We start from the raw sequence: 17,789 nt of genomic DNA, 5'->3' as shown, positions 1-17,789 counted from the left end.
ATCATCTCTTCATCTGCTGATAACAAAAGTGTCTCCTTTTCCGTTCCCTTTGCAACAAGTTTGGTTGCAACCGTCGATAGCTTTGGTATTTCGCTATTTTGTTTGTGGCCTATTTTGACGGATTATAGTGAGTTAGGTCTTGCACTCATACTTAAGGGTTGCCAAAGGTATGTAATTTTAAAATTTTAGTGACTGATGGCTTGTTATATTTGGGTTTTTTTAGTTTATTGCTCTAATCTTCATTATCAAGAACTATTTTAATGATATTTTTACTAATTATGGTTTTTAGTTATAAAATTTTTTAATTAACAAACTTAATTATAAAAGCCGCTCGTATCTACTCGTATTGAAAACCTACGGATAACAATGTAATTACTTAGTTAAACAGATGTAGTTATGAAGAAAAGTTTGTTTCGCGATAAAATGTGGCGTAAAAATATTTAAAGTTTTCAATTACAATATATATTTTTTTAATAGCTAAATAATTTTAGAATTTTTCTTCTCATTGGAATATGGATATAACAAAGTAAAACTAATGAACAGCTTGAGATTATAGTATGCATTTTTCGGAGCAACTTTTTAATATTTTTATTACTATTAGAAAATGTTTGTGTTGTTGTTGCAGTAGGTAAGAAAACTTTAGATTTTAGTTTTAGTGTTTTCTAGATTTATTTACTGTTATATATTTGGTCTCAAGCTCAAGTACCGTATTTGCGCAAAATAATCGATCGAGTATTCCCAACTTGTTGCCTAGTTATCGAACAAAACGGTGCATATTCGACCTAAATCGCATCATTCTAAATAAAATATTTAATTTAACGAAAAAGTAATGGATTTATTTCCTTACATAAAAAGAATCCTTATATAAATATATTATACTTGTATGATATAAATGTTTTAACTTTTGAATATACATTGCGCTTAATATTAATAAATCTATCCCATCACTAAATCACATCCTATTTTTTTTTAGCGCACTGAGGTGTCACAAATTCGCAGTCACAGCTGAGATACACGCTCAAAATGGCGGTAAACATTCTGTTCGCAACTTCATCCATTTAAGACCACAGCAATTTTGCTATGCTACACAAAACCTAGACTTAAAAGACACTTTTATTTATATTAAGTATATAAAAGCGATAGTGATTAATAAATTTAATAATCGACACATTTAATATAATATATGCACGGATTCAAAAGATGAATTTAAAACTATTGTTCCTTTGCCACTTTGTACCTGCTACTCTGCAATGAGAGTAAATACTCTGCTCACTTCGTCTGTAACGTCAAACGGTAAACGGAAATATGTGTTAAAGAGATATTGCACTCTCACGCAGTGCAAACTTCCGCTCATCACGCGGAGTGTTGCTATAGCCAGCAAGCCAGAGTATCAGCATCCGGCGCTCCCACTAGGTGCAAACGAAAGCAGACGACGAGTCAACTTCGTTACCACTTCTGCTGCTACTGCTGCTATTGTCTCTGATTTCATTACACACGTTCCACCAATTGCTCAGTGCTCTTGCTCAGCGCACACGAAGGCACTCAGCACTGTGGAACATCGTGTGCGACGTCATCACTAACTTCCGTCACAGCATCGCTGTGCCGTTATTGCCAAATTGCGTCGATGTGATGCTGTTGACCGCTCATACTGCTGTCGTGTTGGTTACAAATCAAACGAATCCTATTGCTCGGGTGTTGCCCATGCTGCCGCTACAACAAACGACGCTATTAACGCGGTTAGCGTTCTGCGTTGCTGTAGCGACTGTTGTTGCCGCCGCTGCTACTATTTGCTTTGCCGAATGCTGCTGTTACTGCTGCTGTGTCCCAATCGTCACACGATGTGCTGCTACTAAGTTGAAACTGAAACACGCGTTACGGTATGCGCTGCGCGCTGTTCGGCTAACGACTTGCCAGTCAGTCTCAAAGGAACTTTTGTGCGGTTCGGTTTGGTTCGGTTTGATGTATTACACGTGCAAAATATATATTTCTCAACGTCGTGCGCTCGACTTTTCAATATTTATTGCGGTATGCCACTAGTGCTTGGCCCAAATTACGTACGCGTCCTTATCACGTGCGATTTGATTGGCATTATTAGGACATAAAAGATTTTTACTATTAGTGCAATATCTTTGCAACAATTTTATTGCGCTCAACGTGTGTGGTGAGAAAGTAGTGAGAATTCGATAAGCGGCAACCATATTTTGATGCCTGTGTACTAAGCAATTGTTGTGGCACGTTTATGTGACAAACAGTTGTTGGTGCTCTTGCTAGGTCAGCAGCGCATGTGCAATTGTGGTGCTAATTGTTTAACAATCTATGAATTTCTACCGCTTGCTTTTGCAAAGCAAATTTCGTTCGTGTCCATTTCGCGTGGCAAGCAGCCGGCTTACGCAGCACTCGTTGGAAGTGTATTTCATTTCCTTTGCGCTAGTGTTATGTGCATTTGTTTGTCGTCGCTGTCACCGCTAGCGATAGCGCTGCCTGGTGCGTAAACTTTTATTGGCGCACTTGTTTTTGTAGTACCTCTACGCTCACGCGCTACATTGAGGGGTGTTAGCCACGTGCCCTCGTTTTGTACGTTTGTTATTGTGCGCGCGTGTGTTGTGAATTTATATAAATAATCTAAGTGATTTTCAATTCTAATTTCCATAGCGCTTCCAAGCAACTACAAGCCATTCTTGCTACCACAGCGCGTAATATACTATAGTGTCACATAATTCTCTTTGCAAGTAACACACAGGCAAATACATACATATTATATATATATAGCGCGTAGTGACAGTGTCAGCTCGTAAAATGTTTGATATACTTGCTGCGACACCTGACTGGCATACCGACACGTACTAAAGACGTTCTTCGCTTCCATTGCGTCCACTATACTTGCTTACAACGCCATCAAACGCGTGCAACGTGCTGCTGAAGGACACTCAAGCTGTGTCGCATTGAGATAACTCGCCTGCTTGGTTACTGCTTCGGTTTGTCTGTGGTCGTTGTGCTTCTCATAAAATATCACCGTTGAACGTGCGCGAATTAGAAAGCCACAAGCGTGGTGGCAAGTACCGCGGTCGCAGCTCGGCGCTGGCTATGTAAATAGTGCGTTGCTTGTGTGCCACTGACTCTATTTTCCGGGTAAGTATTTTATTTTATGTAGCTTGTTTGTTATATATTTACGTGGAGAGAGTGTACGTCACAGTTGGTAGCAACGCAACTTTTTACGAGGGGCCTACCACCGCCGTGTGCAGCTCTCTCTGGCCTCTGTATTGACTGTGCTGCGTGGGGCAAGCGAACATTTTAATTTTCTTTCAATGTTATGCCATTTGTTATTACTCTTTTTACACGCGCAGAAACATAAACAATCGACGTTGTTATTTTTTGCTGCTACTGCCCTTTTCTCCTACCTCCATTCAGTTGAGTGTAAAATAATTTACAGCGTCAGCTGGTTTGCTCGCACTTATTTTTTGAACAAAAATATTTTTTTTTTTGGGGGAATTTTATTGCGTACTTTGTGGTGCTTTAACTACAGACATACCTACATATAGTATAAACAAACAGCAGTCAGTCGTACCGTGGAGCAAAACAATTTGGTTGCTAAATAAAATATTTTGCTAAAGGTAATTGGTGGCACGCAATTTGCACTCATCTGTGTGTGGGTGGAAGAAGCTTCACTTTGCGGATTTATGATGCGTTGAGCTGTTTGTTGTTATCTGAGTTGGCGGTTATGTGGCATAGTACGAAACAGTTGTATGTCTCTTTGTACGGCTTGGGTACTTGCCTCCAAAATGTATAGAATTTGTAGCAAAGTGACGTGTGATAAGCGCTAACAGCTAACGGCGAGTTGTTTGCCATGCAAATTCTATGCGTCGCGACCGGTATGCATGCCTCGCATAATTGTGGCAGATACATACGTATGTATGGTGTGTGGGTGTGTCGCTAAGTATCGGCGTTTGGCACTTAGCTGCTGAATTGGAGGCCGATAAACTTTGCGAGTAATTATTTTTAATTATTCAGCTGAAGTTACGTGCAACGCGGGCGTTTTATGGATTTCATGCAAAAGATTTAAGTGTATGTTCTTTTGGTGTTGTGTAGATAATTATTTTTTTAAAGTCATTATTTATATATAATAGAATTCTTATCATGTTGAATAATAATTAATTCAATATAATACAATATATATATTTACTATGAAATATTTTTATGATAATAAAATTGTTATTAAGCAATATTATAACAAGCCATAAATATTTAAATGTTTAAAATATATTTTATAATATAAATAAATGGAGTATTCAATGAAAACCGAAAATAAATAAAATGACTATTCTAAATCTTTTTTTTTAAGTTGTAATTTTCGGCAATAATATATAGTCGTACATTATTAACGATGGTATGGTTTTAAGTAAAAGTAAGTCGGGTTTAACAAAGCAATCTAGTATTTAAAAAAGTAGTGAATAATAAAATTAAAAAGGTTTTCGTGAAAAATGGCATAAATAAAATTTTACGAAAAGCAAATTAAAAATAGTTTTTTTTTTTTTTTTTTTATACACCTCTTTGGGGAATTTATTTTATAGCAATCTTGTAAATTAATACTAATAAACTATTTGTTTATGACTTAAATTTATACGGTTTAAAAATTACAAAATGCTTATCCTATAATATTCATTTCAGATGTATAAATTTATACATATGTATGGATTATAGTCACGATTTTAGTGAGACCTGAACAATGATTATTTTATTTATAGTTTTTTTTTTTACACAAGTTCGAAAGGTTTTACTCGCTTTAATCTTCTGGTAAGGCCATCATTATTAAGGAGCTGGAGAGCCTCAATGTTGATATGTTGTTGAAGTCGTTGTTCATGACTTTGAGCATACTTTTTGTCAACTTTTTGTTTTGACGTTGTCAACAGTTTCTACATTCAGATCTATATGCAACTTGTCATTACGAATGTACCAGGGTGCATTAACAATACCACGAAGTACTTTGTTTTGAAATCTTTGGATAATTAATCTGTTGCTTTGACTGGTACAGCCCAGAGTTGAATACTATAAGTCTAGATCGGTTTAAGGACTTGGTGATACAAAAGTAGCTTGAGGTTGACCGATATTTTTGGTAAAAAATTGGCAATAGAAATTGGCGTCCACATATTCGGTATCAGGGTGCTTGAATAGTTTTAATTCAACTTGCACAATTTTTGGTCATAACCGGATACAATGATTGGTTCTTAATGTGTACTGAAAAGAATCAGCTGGAATTTCAAATTGTTATATGAAAGTAGGCTTGTTTTTTGTCCGATTTGTACTGTATTATAGGAATATCAGAGCTAATATTACGCACCGAATATGGCTGAAAACAGTCGAGTAGGTCCCGAGTTATGAGTTTCCAGCTAAATGTGGGTGGTGCCACGCTCATCGTCCATTTATCAACGCGTGTGTTAAATTTTATATCTCTGGCGCATTTAGTTATAGATTTATCGCACTTTTTGTAGTTTTTAACTGAACCATTACGTTATAATCCGAACCACCCATTTTCTAAGGGTGAGGAGGGATGCCAAAATGTTTTGCCCTGAGCGAATTTGTTTATTTAGGTGATATGTACATTAAACTTATTAAACTTTTTTTTTTAATTTTTTCAACCATAGATCTGCCTTGCTAATTCAATTCGTTGTACTAAATTTCTTATTGTGAAGCTTAGTTATGGCACTTTATATGTTTTAGATTAATGGCATTTAGTGGCCGTGGCAATGGTTTCCTTTCGCCCATCTGCCATAGCAACCCTCCTTTGGTGCAATGGACCAAGCTTCATGAAGATATCTCAATTTTTTTTTCAAATTATCGCTTGCATAGACGGACGAACGGACAGACAGACAATTATTATAAAATCTATTGTTTTATTTCACCATGGCAAAGTGGGGTCTTTGAAGCAAACTTGTATCACACTTTTACTGTACAAGAATGTTGAAAAAATTTAACCGATTTTTCTGTGTTTAATTTTAAATGGATCAGTCATGAGCAAATTTTTATCAGTTTATAAAATCAGAAAGTTGAAAAGATGTTGTATTTACGATTTATAATATCAGTCATTTGAGAAATCTTAAGCAAAAACTTGAAAATCTTTCCATGTGTTTCTAAAACTAGTCAACGGATCTGAAAACTCAAACAGATATTCCATTAGGCAAAGCAAATTTACAGGTATTATTCGCTCAACTCTTCAGAATTATTGGCGGATTATCTAAAAGAATATCGCAATTGGTCATATTATGCTGACTTCCGCTATACAAAAGCACTTCTGTCGCACTTATAACATATAAATAAATTCAAATAAAAAACAATAACCAATAATAATAACAAATTGAGCGCAATTAATAATGCGTTACGCAACTTATTACTGCAAAAAGTATGCAGTTATTAATAAAAATATTTAATGCTAAAATTACGGTTGACGGAAGTTGCGGAATTTTCCAATGAATTTTAAAGCTTTGCAACTCTAAATACAATGCTTCTTTATTATACCATCCCAACATGAAAGGCAATATAGACTTTTAGAGTTGCTATGCAACAGTAATTTGGCAAAAAATTTATATAACCACGTATCTGCCTTTATTACGCACATAAAACTAAGATTTAAATATAGCAACTGTTGTGAATTATATTTAATTAAAAGTAGATTTCGATTACGTTCAAAGTTTGATTGAATAAATTTGAAGAATATATGGTTTTTATTATTGAACGATATTTATGGGTTTTTCTGTGCGCTTTCTGTTGACATTACACCGCGCGAAATTATAACGCCGAAATGTAGGCAAACTTTTTCAATCTAATTTTTTGCATACATAATTCATTATCTGCAGTTAAAATATCAAATTCGCTGAAAATTGTGATGAAAAAATTATTCATATCTATATATATGTAATTAAATATATTGTATACTTGTTGGCGCACTAATTGGAACTCGGAAAAATATTATTACTAACAGTTACGCTCCCGTTATTCTTGTCGATAATGGTATTGAAAAAAATTTAATATAAATCGCAATAGCATTAAAATGAAACTAGTAGAGATTTCAGCTTATGTAAATTTATGCACTTATATGCTTTACTTAATTTTTAAAATTTTCTCATTTTTATACACACTTTCAGGTTCTTTTTTGGGTACATAGCACAATATGGGGTCCTAATATTTTTAATAAGCCCTTATTAAGTATTCAAACTGATAGAGGCTAGAAAGAGGTTTAGTTAGACAAAAAAAAATTTCATAATATAAATCTTTTTTGGATGAAAGCTTAAATATCCGACTACTTGGATGGAGAAATATTATAATAAGGATCCCAAAACATACTTTTTAAAGTAAACAGAAATCTTTGCAAGCGGAGTGGGACACATTTAATATCTGGTATATAACCGAACAATATGTTAACTATTGATCGGAACAATAATATTCCTAAAAGCTTTCTTAAGTATTCTTCTTTTAAGAAAGTTATATGCCGATTTTTTTGCTCGTGAAGATGCAATTATGTTCCTTCACATTTCCATAGAAAGCGGTTGCTCATGACCACTTACCTTATACCGATCCAAATTTTTGGGTTACCCAGTATCAATAAAACTCCCTCAAAATAATGCTCTTTATTAGTTCATGATTTCTGATTCAAGAATCGCACCGAACTAAAAAAAAATATATTTTGAAATAAATAAAAATTTAATCACCTAATTAACATTCATTCACATTTAAGTTAGCTTCAGTTCTATGGGGATCACACTTAGCCTTTATACTATACAGTCCTTTGTGAAGACAAGTGCTTATGAAACGGGCATACAGTAAAATTTTTACCGCATTAATTCTGATTGGGCAGTGGCCAGTTAGAACTCCTAAAACTAGTGAAAAATGAACTAGAGACTCTTATGATTTACCCTGGACCGGCAAGACCGCGGTTTCCTGTGATTCCGCTTGGTCACACTTAAAAGCATGAAATTTAAACTAAACCCATGCTTTGACTTGTGTGATGCCAAAACAGTTAGTTTTTGGATAGCTAAATTATTATGCAAAAAACCTTAGCAACACAAATCTTTAAATTGCATTAACAGTTCTTTGTTTTAGCAAGCATTAAAAATGCTTCTGTCTCAACTGTACACTTCCAAAGTTGTTAGCAAAAATAATACTTCTGACATCGAATATTTTATGAAAAAAAGTGTATTTGAAAAGTTTCACGCCACCGTTATATTTATAAAAGAATAAAATTATAATGGTAAAAACAATACTTTCAAACTGTCGATAATTTGAGGTCGCCACTGTAAACAGCTCAATTTTCATACGCAAATTGTGCAAGCCAGCGTATATCCTCTAATCACCCGGCGACGAAGTTTTCCCCAACAACTTTTCGCTTTGACAGCGTAAGCATTATCTTTCTTTCATATTGTGCGCCGCTTCGCCCTCCACTCCAACCTCTTGGCGCGTCATACTTTTCTACAACTTTCTTTTATTGACACAAATTAGCTTTTATGCTAAGAACAGTCCTGACGCATATTGCCACCGAACCAGCTGCCTTTTTATTGCTGTTGTTGTAGCTCGCGTACATATTGCGCGCTCTCTTGCATATGCAAGCGCTCCCAGAACTCAGCGCGTCTAGAGATTATACACTGCACTAAGACGACGCACATTTATTTACCTCAAGTTTCACTATTTGCATAAGTGTGTATGTGTTTGCGTGCATTTGCATGTTGCATGTTTTGCTATGCTTGGTATGCACTTGCTGCTTGCTGCTTACCCTGCCACTATTCTACCGTTGTGCTGAGCGTTGTTTGGAGCGCATTGCTCTTAAACTTTTGACTTGCCACAACGCATCGGAATGCAACGTATGCTAGAGAACAATAAAACCTACAAGAATAATAACAGCGACAAATGGCCAAAAAAGTGGCAAACAACAATGGATTTAGTTGCACTCGCAGCAAAAATAAATTCCTTGCAACAAAAGTCGCATAAAACTGTTGTTCCGTGACGGCGCGCGCGGCAACGGTGAAACGTGGCTTTTAAGCAAATTTGAAAATTTCTGCTCTGCGAATTCACTTATGCTCATGCACATTGCAGCGCATGCAGGCAGCATATGTTTATTGGTATGTGTGTGTATGTGTACGAGGAGATATGTTGCAAGCAGCCATGCATAAAGCTGCAATTTTGTTTTGGATCGCAGCAATCCAATTCGGTAAGCATCGCGGCGACCTTTCTGAACTTTTATTGTCATTCTGCAATTTCGCAGACTTATGTTACTAATACGCTCTTGCTGTAGTTGTAAATTGTGGCACGTAGTAGGATCTCAAAGTGCTGCGCGCATTTAATATGTAGAAACGATTGAGCGGCGATGCTTGGCCCAGGCTTTGCCAGCCCCCATAGTTGGGACTTTATTTATATACAAGTACATACTAATGTATATACATAATATGTATATTAGTGTAAGTTCTTAAATAAATTTTTTATGTGCCGGTATATTATATAGTATGCTAGGATTTAGTTGTAGTTGATATTAATGCCGTTAAAAAATTTTATGCAGGGTTAGGTTAAGTTAAAAAGGTCGATCCAAAACGAGTCCTATCTGGACACCTGTTAACTCCCGTCCCCCCCATTGTCTTAAGCTGGCATATATCAATTCCTGCTCTTTTACTTGGTTTGCGCAAGAGCAAGTAGTTCTGTTGATCTCCTGGGTTCTACTCTAGGCCAGAACGAGCTCGCAGTCGCACTGGAGCTATGTAGTTGTTGACCAGTGTCTGCTAAGCTCACGCGACGTCCAGCGCTAGAACGCAAGAGGACAACAGAGACCCAGCACGTTCTCAATACGATTTAATCGATAAGCAACGGTGGCTTCTCTTGCTAGCTCATCGGTTTTGTAGTTTTCAGCGATACCGCTATGACACCAGGCCACCAATTGAGTTTGACAAGGAAGTAGCTTGATGCTATCGATAGTGAGGACAGGCACTGTTACCGACATATATATTATCGTCAGGCCTATAGCCTTCGTTCCTAGTGCTTTTAAACTGTAATATGATTATTGATAATTATCTTTCTGTTACAAAAATAATGAATAGCTTAATAGTATACACAAAGGAAGACTTTTTGGTGTCAAAGACTGCCATTAATATGCTGTGATAGTTTTGAAAAAAATTATTCCGTATAGTTTGGTCTAATTTTGATATAACGGTACTTCGTAGCATGTAGCACTTCAAGAAATCGAATAAAACGTATCGATTCTTGTTGTGATAATATAGTCTTAGGTATCAACGATTTTGACCCAACTGAATATATTTTGAGTAAAATGTAATCCAAATACACCGCCATTCCACACACAAAAATAAATACATTTTGTCGATTGAATCTTACTCAGAATCTGTGAATATTATTTCTAACTTGTTATTATTATTTATCTTCAATATTACGAATAAAAGTTGTTATATACCGTCATATAGGTTTTTTTATTACGCACGATTGTAGTTTCTCGCTAAGTTGATGGTCCTAAATATGCGAGCAATTTTCTATTTTTCACAAAACCTACTCTATGTGTTAACCTTACCTCAATCGCTGTAATAATTAACTTTATATCATTCACTAGAGTTCTATATTATAATATAACAAGACTCACAAACAAAGACATCTCATTCAATACCGAGAACATTACCTATAATTTCGGTATAGAAAACATAAATAAAAGAACTTTAATAAATAATTTATTGAAATAATGATATTTATGTAAATAATTTGCACATAAAATCAAACAGCTTGCTCGGGAACATAAGTTCTTAGACACACATAGATATTATATATATGTACACAATTATTTGTGAAATGATTTACCTCAGCATAAAATGTTTGCTTTGGGTTGGCATACAATTATAAGCACCCCCTTTCCACTCCACCAACGACATGAGAAATGATACTTGAAATACCACGCACAGTCTTACAGGTGTATATCGGTATGCAAGTGTGTGCTTCTAAACAGGCATTAATTCTAACAATAACAATTGTACACAGTTATTTATATAAATATAAATAAACATCGTTGTAAAAATATGTGACATCTGCATTGATACAACGAGTAACGGCAGTCAGGTGTGTGAAAGTTCTGCGACACTTGGCGCAACACCAACACCCGTTCGTTTGTAGTTTTGTAATAGTTTTTGGCTGCTTGCTGCCGCTGCTGCTTGTAGGGTTGCATATATGTCCGCAGAAATGTAGGGTGTATAGTCGGAAGCGCTTTTGCCGAGGAACTTTCGCTATAGATTTTGCAAAAAGGTTTCGAAGTTAATTATCAGAGGCACGTAGAAAATCATATGCCACACACGTAAGAGGTGCACGCAGATACCATAACCAAAGCAAACAATAAATAATTGTGTATGTGCAAGACTAGTCATATATCTCAGGGCAGGCAAACCCACTAGGAAATTGAAGAAAATTCAGCCGTTATTCGTGACAAAATATTGATCTAAAATATGAAAAAAATCTTTCCAAGCTTGAAATTTCTTTATTGTTGTCCACGTTTAAAACACAGGTACATACTTATGTACTTTTGGTTCACTTATTTTGGTCCCTGAATTTACTAACCGCAACCGGAAATTCACCGAGTATTTTCTGCGGAGAATATTTGAAATGTGCTTTATGCTGACACTTCTTATTCTTCTAGAGTGAAGTTTGTTATGCGGGAACGCTATTCATGTAACTGGTTTAGTATTTAGTTATAGTCCAATGCTTCTTTGTGCTAGCTATGAGTTAGATTTATTTCGTGACTTTGCTTGTTCTTATCGCTCCATCTCCCTGAAATCTTATTCTTCAATTCGCTATTAATTAATTTAAACTAATAACAAAGCAGTACCTTGAATTTATTTCTTCTACCTCTGACTATAGCTAGTTTCGCCAGTATTCATTTCTTTATTAACATTTTGGTTAAAGCCGCTAATTTTAATCAATCTTCCTGAACTTCGTGAAATAGCTTATTTGGAGTTTGAAGGTCATTCGCTATTGTATGGTGTGTTCTTTTGCTACTCGTTTACAATAGAATACAACTTATAAATAAGTGTAAACAAGTATGAAATAATTTGTATCCTTTGAGTTTGTATACAAGCAACAAAAAACCAAAACTATGTTATAGCCAGAAACATGCTCCTATATCTCCCTTAATGCTTTATCGTCTTATAGCCTCTAATATTTTGTAATAATTGGAAAAACGCTGACGTATTTTTCCCACAAAATATTTTCAACAGAGTTTAGAAAAAGTGAATGACCACAAATTTATTCTTAATACAGCAGTTCTAAGGGTTAAGGTTTTCTCTGCAGTTAATTCTTAGAATAGATTATATATGTGATGTTATCACATAAAAACTGCCTTTAAACCGTGATCTATAAAAGTGATAATTTTTACTCTGACGATCTTGTCAGCTCATTAATGCTGGAGCAAAATGAGTAATTAACTGAATTTTAAATTAAAGATTATTAAGTAGTTTTTTGTTGTTGTTACTGTAAAAAGGATTTTAAAAAATCAACTGGCCTTAACAGAAAAGCTTACCATTGCCTTGCTTACACGGTTAATGATATTTTCTTAACTCGTAATTTATATATGTACAATACCTACATATGTTTCTACGTCAGCACGTGTATACATGCATGTATGGCTGCGTGTATGCATGTATGCATGCCTGTGCGCATATTTGCGGAATACCTTTGTTTGTACGTTAGTTCAGGCATATGACTATGACTTTTCGCACAGCACGCACGTACGCTTGCGCTTCTACTTATGTATGTGTATTTATGTATATGTGCGCAATTATCCTTGAGCATCGTATTATTACTATTGTTGTTGTTGTTGCTGTTCTTGCTTATCGGATAGCATATGTGACATTCGAATGGTTGAACCGGTGAAATTGCTATTTGCTGGTGGTGGTAGAAGAGACTCGCTGCCAACTGCGATGAAAGCATTGTTTCTGTGCCAAAGGAATACAAATATACACACCTACACATACGCATGTACATATATACAGTCAGGTAAGTGCAGTGGTGCTACGTGCACTGTCGTACTCTACCGGTCGCTCTAGTAAAACAGCACAACAAGAAGAGCACCCGCAACAAAGGAAGCAGCAGAAGGCAAAAAATAATGTTTGCGAATCAAGTGCAAACACTCTGCTGGAACTCCTGTGATTTATGACAATCGAACATTGTGGTCATAAGCCACGTAACGGTAGTGGCAGCAGTCACTGTGTGCGGCTACTCAACGCTCGGTACCAACTTAGAGCGCTTTAGTGCTGATTTCACTGCACTCCCACGATAGCTGTTGGACTGCCCTCACCTCTCAGCTTCCACCAACGCTGGGGTCACCTACTATTTGGTTAAAATGTTTATGTGACTTTCAATACAAGTTGGTTTGTTTGTGTTTGCTTGAGCGAGTGCGGTGTGTGAATCTCCATGTTTATTGCTGTTTACACAGAAGGTGGCCACAGCATCCGTTTCCGGTTCAGATGTGAAGTGGCATGTGTGTGCGGCTACCTATTGTACATAAACGCAATAGCGAAATCGATTTAAGGTGAGTTGCACTGGAAAGTGTTACACTCTGTTGCAAGTTGTTGGACAGTTTTGTTTTGCAGAGCACCACAGTGACCCCCCGTTCTTCAGTATTCACTCCGGCCTAGTGGTTACTTTCATATATGTAGTTTATTTAACATTAAAAGCTTGCTAGTCGAGTTCTAGTGCAAATTGAGTTGTTGTTCCAATTGTATTCGAGCACACTTGTGGTTCAACAACTTCGTTGCGGCGCCGACAGCTACCTGTGAGGGTTTGCTGGTACCTTTGGGCACATCATTATACCAGCAGAGCAGACACATATATCTTATTTTCCGTTATGAAAGCAACAAAGGAGGCAACTCGAAGTTAAGTAACGGGGCACAGTGTCCGTTTTGAGAAATATATAAAATATATATATAAATGTGTATATACACCAAACTTTTCAAATCATCACTGTCACCAACGAAAAGCTCGCCGCCACTCTTTGGCTTGGTTACAACAATGTCAAGCTATCAACGCAACAGATATTTCACTTTTGAAGTGTCTTCGCCACTGACACTTGGCAGACAGTCTTGGCGACGACAAGCCATCGTCTTGCCAAGTGGAAAGTAAGCAAGGAAGAATGTAACAAAAACAAAAAAAAAACACAATTTAAAAATTGTTTTTAAATATAATAAAATCGTGACATTTACCTGATTTCACAGATTTTGCATACCCCACCCATCCAGGCAGGCAGGCTGGCTGTCGCTTTCCCACCACACCAAGCTCAAGCTGGCTCTCCGAAGCCACGTGGTGTACGCGGAGTTTGCCTTACAATGGAGTTGATTCATTTCATATTTAACTCCCGCACTTTTAAGCAAAAACATTTGCTGCGTGGCACGTACAGGTATGGGCGGCGATGGTTACATGTGTGACAGCGCTTTGGTCTAGCACGCCGCTTGACATGTGGAAATGAATTCCGTTGACATTTTGTGCTGAAAGCACTTATCAAACATACATACATACGTTTCCTTTGCATGCAGCGCCTTGTAGCTTCATTACCGCCGCTAACACGCACACACCCACTCACTTTCACACACACAATTTTATTTAGTCACCTACTGCTGTTGACATACAAGCACCTGGACCTAGGCAGGTCGGTAGTTGGGGTCACACGTCTGTGCCTTAAATTGAAAACGCTTTTGATTTTCATGCTTTGACAATTTTTCAAAATAATAGCGCATGTTGTTGTAGCGGGAATGAGTCTCTGGCATTTTGTAGCACTTCTTTTGCGTTTAGCTTTTGCTAGCTGTCACGTGCTAACAACTGCGCCATCGCGAGTCTAGTTCATAAATTAATTTTGCAAATTTCAGTTGAACGTTTGCGTGATTGACGCAATTCGCGTTATTTGAAGGAATGAGTATTTATTGAGGCATTTAAAGAAACCTGTTATACTTATACTTATGAATGTTGTGTATAAAATAAGTAAGGAAGAAATTTATAGTAGATAGCACTTATTACAATATAAATATATATATATTTTGAAAAATAGTTTTTAATTTTTTATTGATATTTTTTATTTTGAGAGGTATTCCATTATGCTTTCCTGCTTGCACCTTGATCCAATAGCAATTTAAAAGCAAAATGACAATTTGGGATTTTAAAATTTTACTAGAGCTTCTCATATCAAGGCATTGATATCGACGGATCATGATTCAAGGGTGCAATAGGTATAGCGGGTGTACATATTTTATGCTGGTACATAAAAAATAAATGACTTCGACCTTTACTAACAGTTTAGTGCATTTGTCAAAAAATTTTTAAACCTAAATCGCTTCGCAACGAAGCAACGCGCAGAGATAGTGAAATTTTTAATTGAATAAAGTTTTTTAGTAGTTTTATATCAACTCAAATATCTATCCGGCTTCGTTGATCAAGAGATACCCGAGATTGTAAAAAAGCTAGTAGAAAACTTGGAGATTAGGATAAATGGGCTCTCTTAAGGTTATATTTTGATTCCGGCGATTTTTATGGCTTCAGAAAGGAACTGTATACAGTAGTCTATGTACAAGTATGAACCACATCTTGCGAATCAGTTTTTATTGACTTTGCAACAATTGCGATCGAAATCTCTCAAATTTTCTAATGACGAACAAAACAGAGTATTTATATGACTTCCGTTATCAGTGTTGCTTTATACCATTAGAGGAATGTTATTAGCTTCGGTTTTCTTTAACTTCGCACTTGCCGTAAATTTTTCTGATTCAAAAGTAGTCTAATTTTCGGCAATGTTTTAGAGTTAAGCATGTATAACAATCACGAGAGTAAAGCAGTTGCATACATATAGGGTTAAGGAGAATGAGAGCAGGGAGTATGACATTGATATATGTAGAGATGAATTGGCAAATACTATACCTTTATAAAATTAAGAACTTTTACTTTGTTAAATATTTAGTCTCTCTTTCTCTTCTGGCGACGCAATAATTTGACTTAAATCTGCCTCCTCATTAATTCTTCAAAAAAGAAAAAAATGAGTGTACAAATTGCAGTTATCGCTAATAACTTTTAGCACAAATATTGAACTAAACATTTAGACATCCATGCTTCGAGCGATTTCACCCCATGCTAATAAAATTTTCACTTTTGAGCAACTTACTGACTTTTTACAAACAATATTAATTTCTAATATTATATTTTGCACGTCTGTTGAAAAAGTAAATAATAATTTACAAATGCTTTTAGCCGCAAATAGCGTACCTGCCATAGGAATTAGACCAACTTTTAGGCGCGAATTTTGCACCACCAACTTCTTTACTTAACTTAAACTTTTCGACAATTGCGCTCATTACCAAGTTTCTTCATCATTTGCCGACTGCTGAGAGCTGAGCATTTCGACTCACTCCACTAAACGTAGTCTTATACTTGTCAAAAAAGTTTCACACTGTCAAAACGTTTCTTTGGAGCAAATTTGCCGCGTAAATAAGTGTAAAAATATTTGCCACTTCCGCTATCTGCTTAACACCTCGTAGCCGTGAGTGAGCGAAAAGAGGGAGAGGAAGAAAAGGCAATGGCAAGTGACGGCAGACACCGCTATTGCAACACCAACACACTTGCAACAATAGAAAGGTACCTAAAGTGAGTGTGTGCTGTTGACAGCGATATCGCGCCTGTATGTGCGCTACGAAATAAGTATGTATGTATGTTTGAGTGTCGAGCGGCACTTTTTCCAGCGCCTGTTTTAATGTTTTTATTGTACTTTTTCGCGCTCGGTTGCGTGGCGCGCCACTTTTTCCGAAATTGAAAATTAAGTTCGTTCGGATATAGCAGACACGGTGCAGTAGACTGTAGATAACGGTAGTTGGTGAGCAAAAGGTAGAGGAGTGACGGTTTGCCTTTTGTGAGTTCCAGCTGAGTATTACTGGGCGTGTATTGGCTACCAGCTGGAGTCTCTTTACTACTACCGCTTTCTGTGTCAGAGCTTAACTTGACCTCCTGCTGTTGCTTTTGTTATAGCCTTTAATGTCTGTGACAGTTTCCGTAAAGCAAACAGAAATTCGCTTGTCGCGTTTTGCAAATTTAAAACGTTTCCACTGTCGTTGCATTCCACGGCAACTCTCGTCAACTAGCGGCTCATTGAAATATTTTTATATACAAATGTTCCACATGGTATTGAAGCTCTCACCTTAAGTATACTACTTATAACAATTGTATTAACAATACTTACATTGACGGCAAACTAAACTATAACTGTTAACCCAGTAAATTTTCAAAGAATATTTTCAAATAGTTTTCAAATGTAGTTTTAGTGATACAGCTAATTCTTGAAATAGCGTTACTCGGCTTACCTAAATTAATTTTTTGGGTAAAAATATAATAAAAAGGATAAATAAACCGCTAAGTCTGCATTAAGAAGAACTTGTTTAAATACGAAGAGTTTTTGTGCTGATTGTGGTGACTATATGCTTAGAGAATGCCTTTTAAATGTGTCTGATTCTATAAAAAAGACCTATTAGGACTACTTTGGGAAGCCAATATATAGAACATAACTTGGCTGTTATACGTGATCTTAAAATGCAATAGTAAATTTTTTCTGGGTTAACAAGAAGGATGTAACACCCTTGTTTCATATGCTTATGGTATAGCCAAGCCAATACAGAACACTGGACTAAAAAAGTTTGGCCTTTGAGAGTGAATCTAGTACCGGGTGGTGGGAATGTGATGAATGCCCTTCTAGTAGCCAGAGACCGCATTATTATCGTCTCTTCATATAAAGTTAAATAAAA

General features: G+C 36.3%; 1 protein-coding gene across 1 annotated transcript in view; it reads left to right on the top strand.

Moving 5' to 3' along the window:
* Window positions 1-1,907: 1,907 nt before the first annotated feature.
* The window catches only part of beat-VI (beaten path VI), a 293,763-nt gene continuing 277,881 nt past the window's right edge, over window positions 1,908-17,789 (top strand). The window contains exon 1 of the mRNA XM_070105889.1: window positions 1,908-3,129. The gene's annotated coding sequence lies outside the window, so the exon portion shown is untranslated. The remainder of the gene's footprint in view (window positions 3,130-17,789) is intronic.

Source organism: Bactrocera oleae, chromosome 2 (genome assembly GCF_042242935.1).
Source record: "Bactrocera oleae isolate idBacOlea1 chromosome 2, idBacOlea1, whole genome shotgun sequence".
Taxonomy (NCBI): Eukaryota; Metazoa; Arthropoda; class Insecta; order Diptera; family Tephritidae; genus Bactrocera; species Bactrocera oleae.
This window is presented reverse-complemented; position numbering and strand designations above follow the sequence as displayed.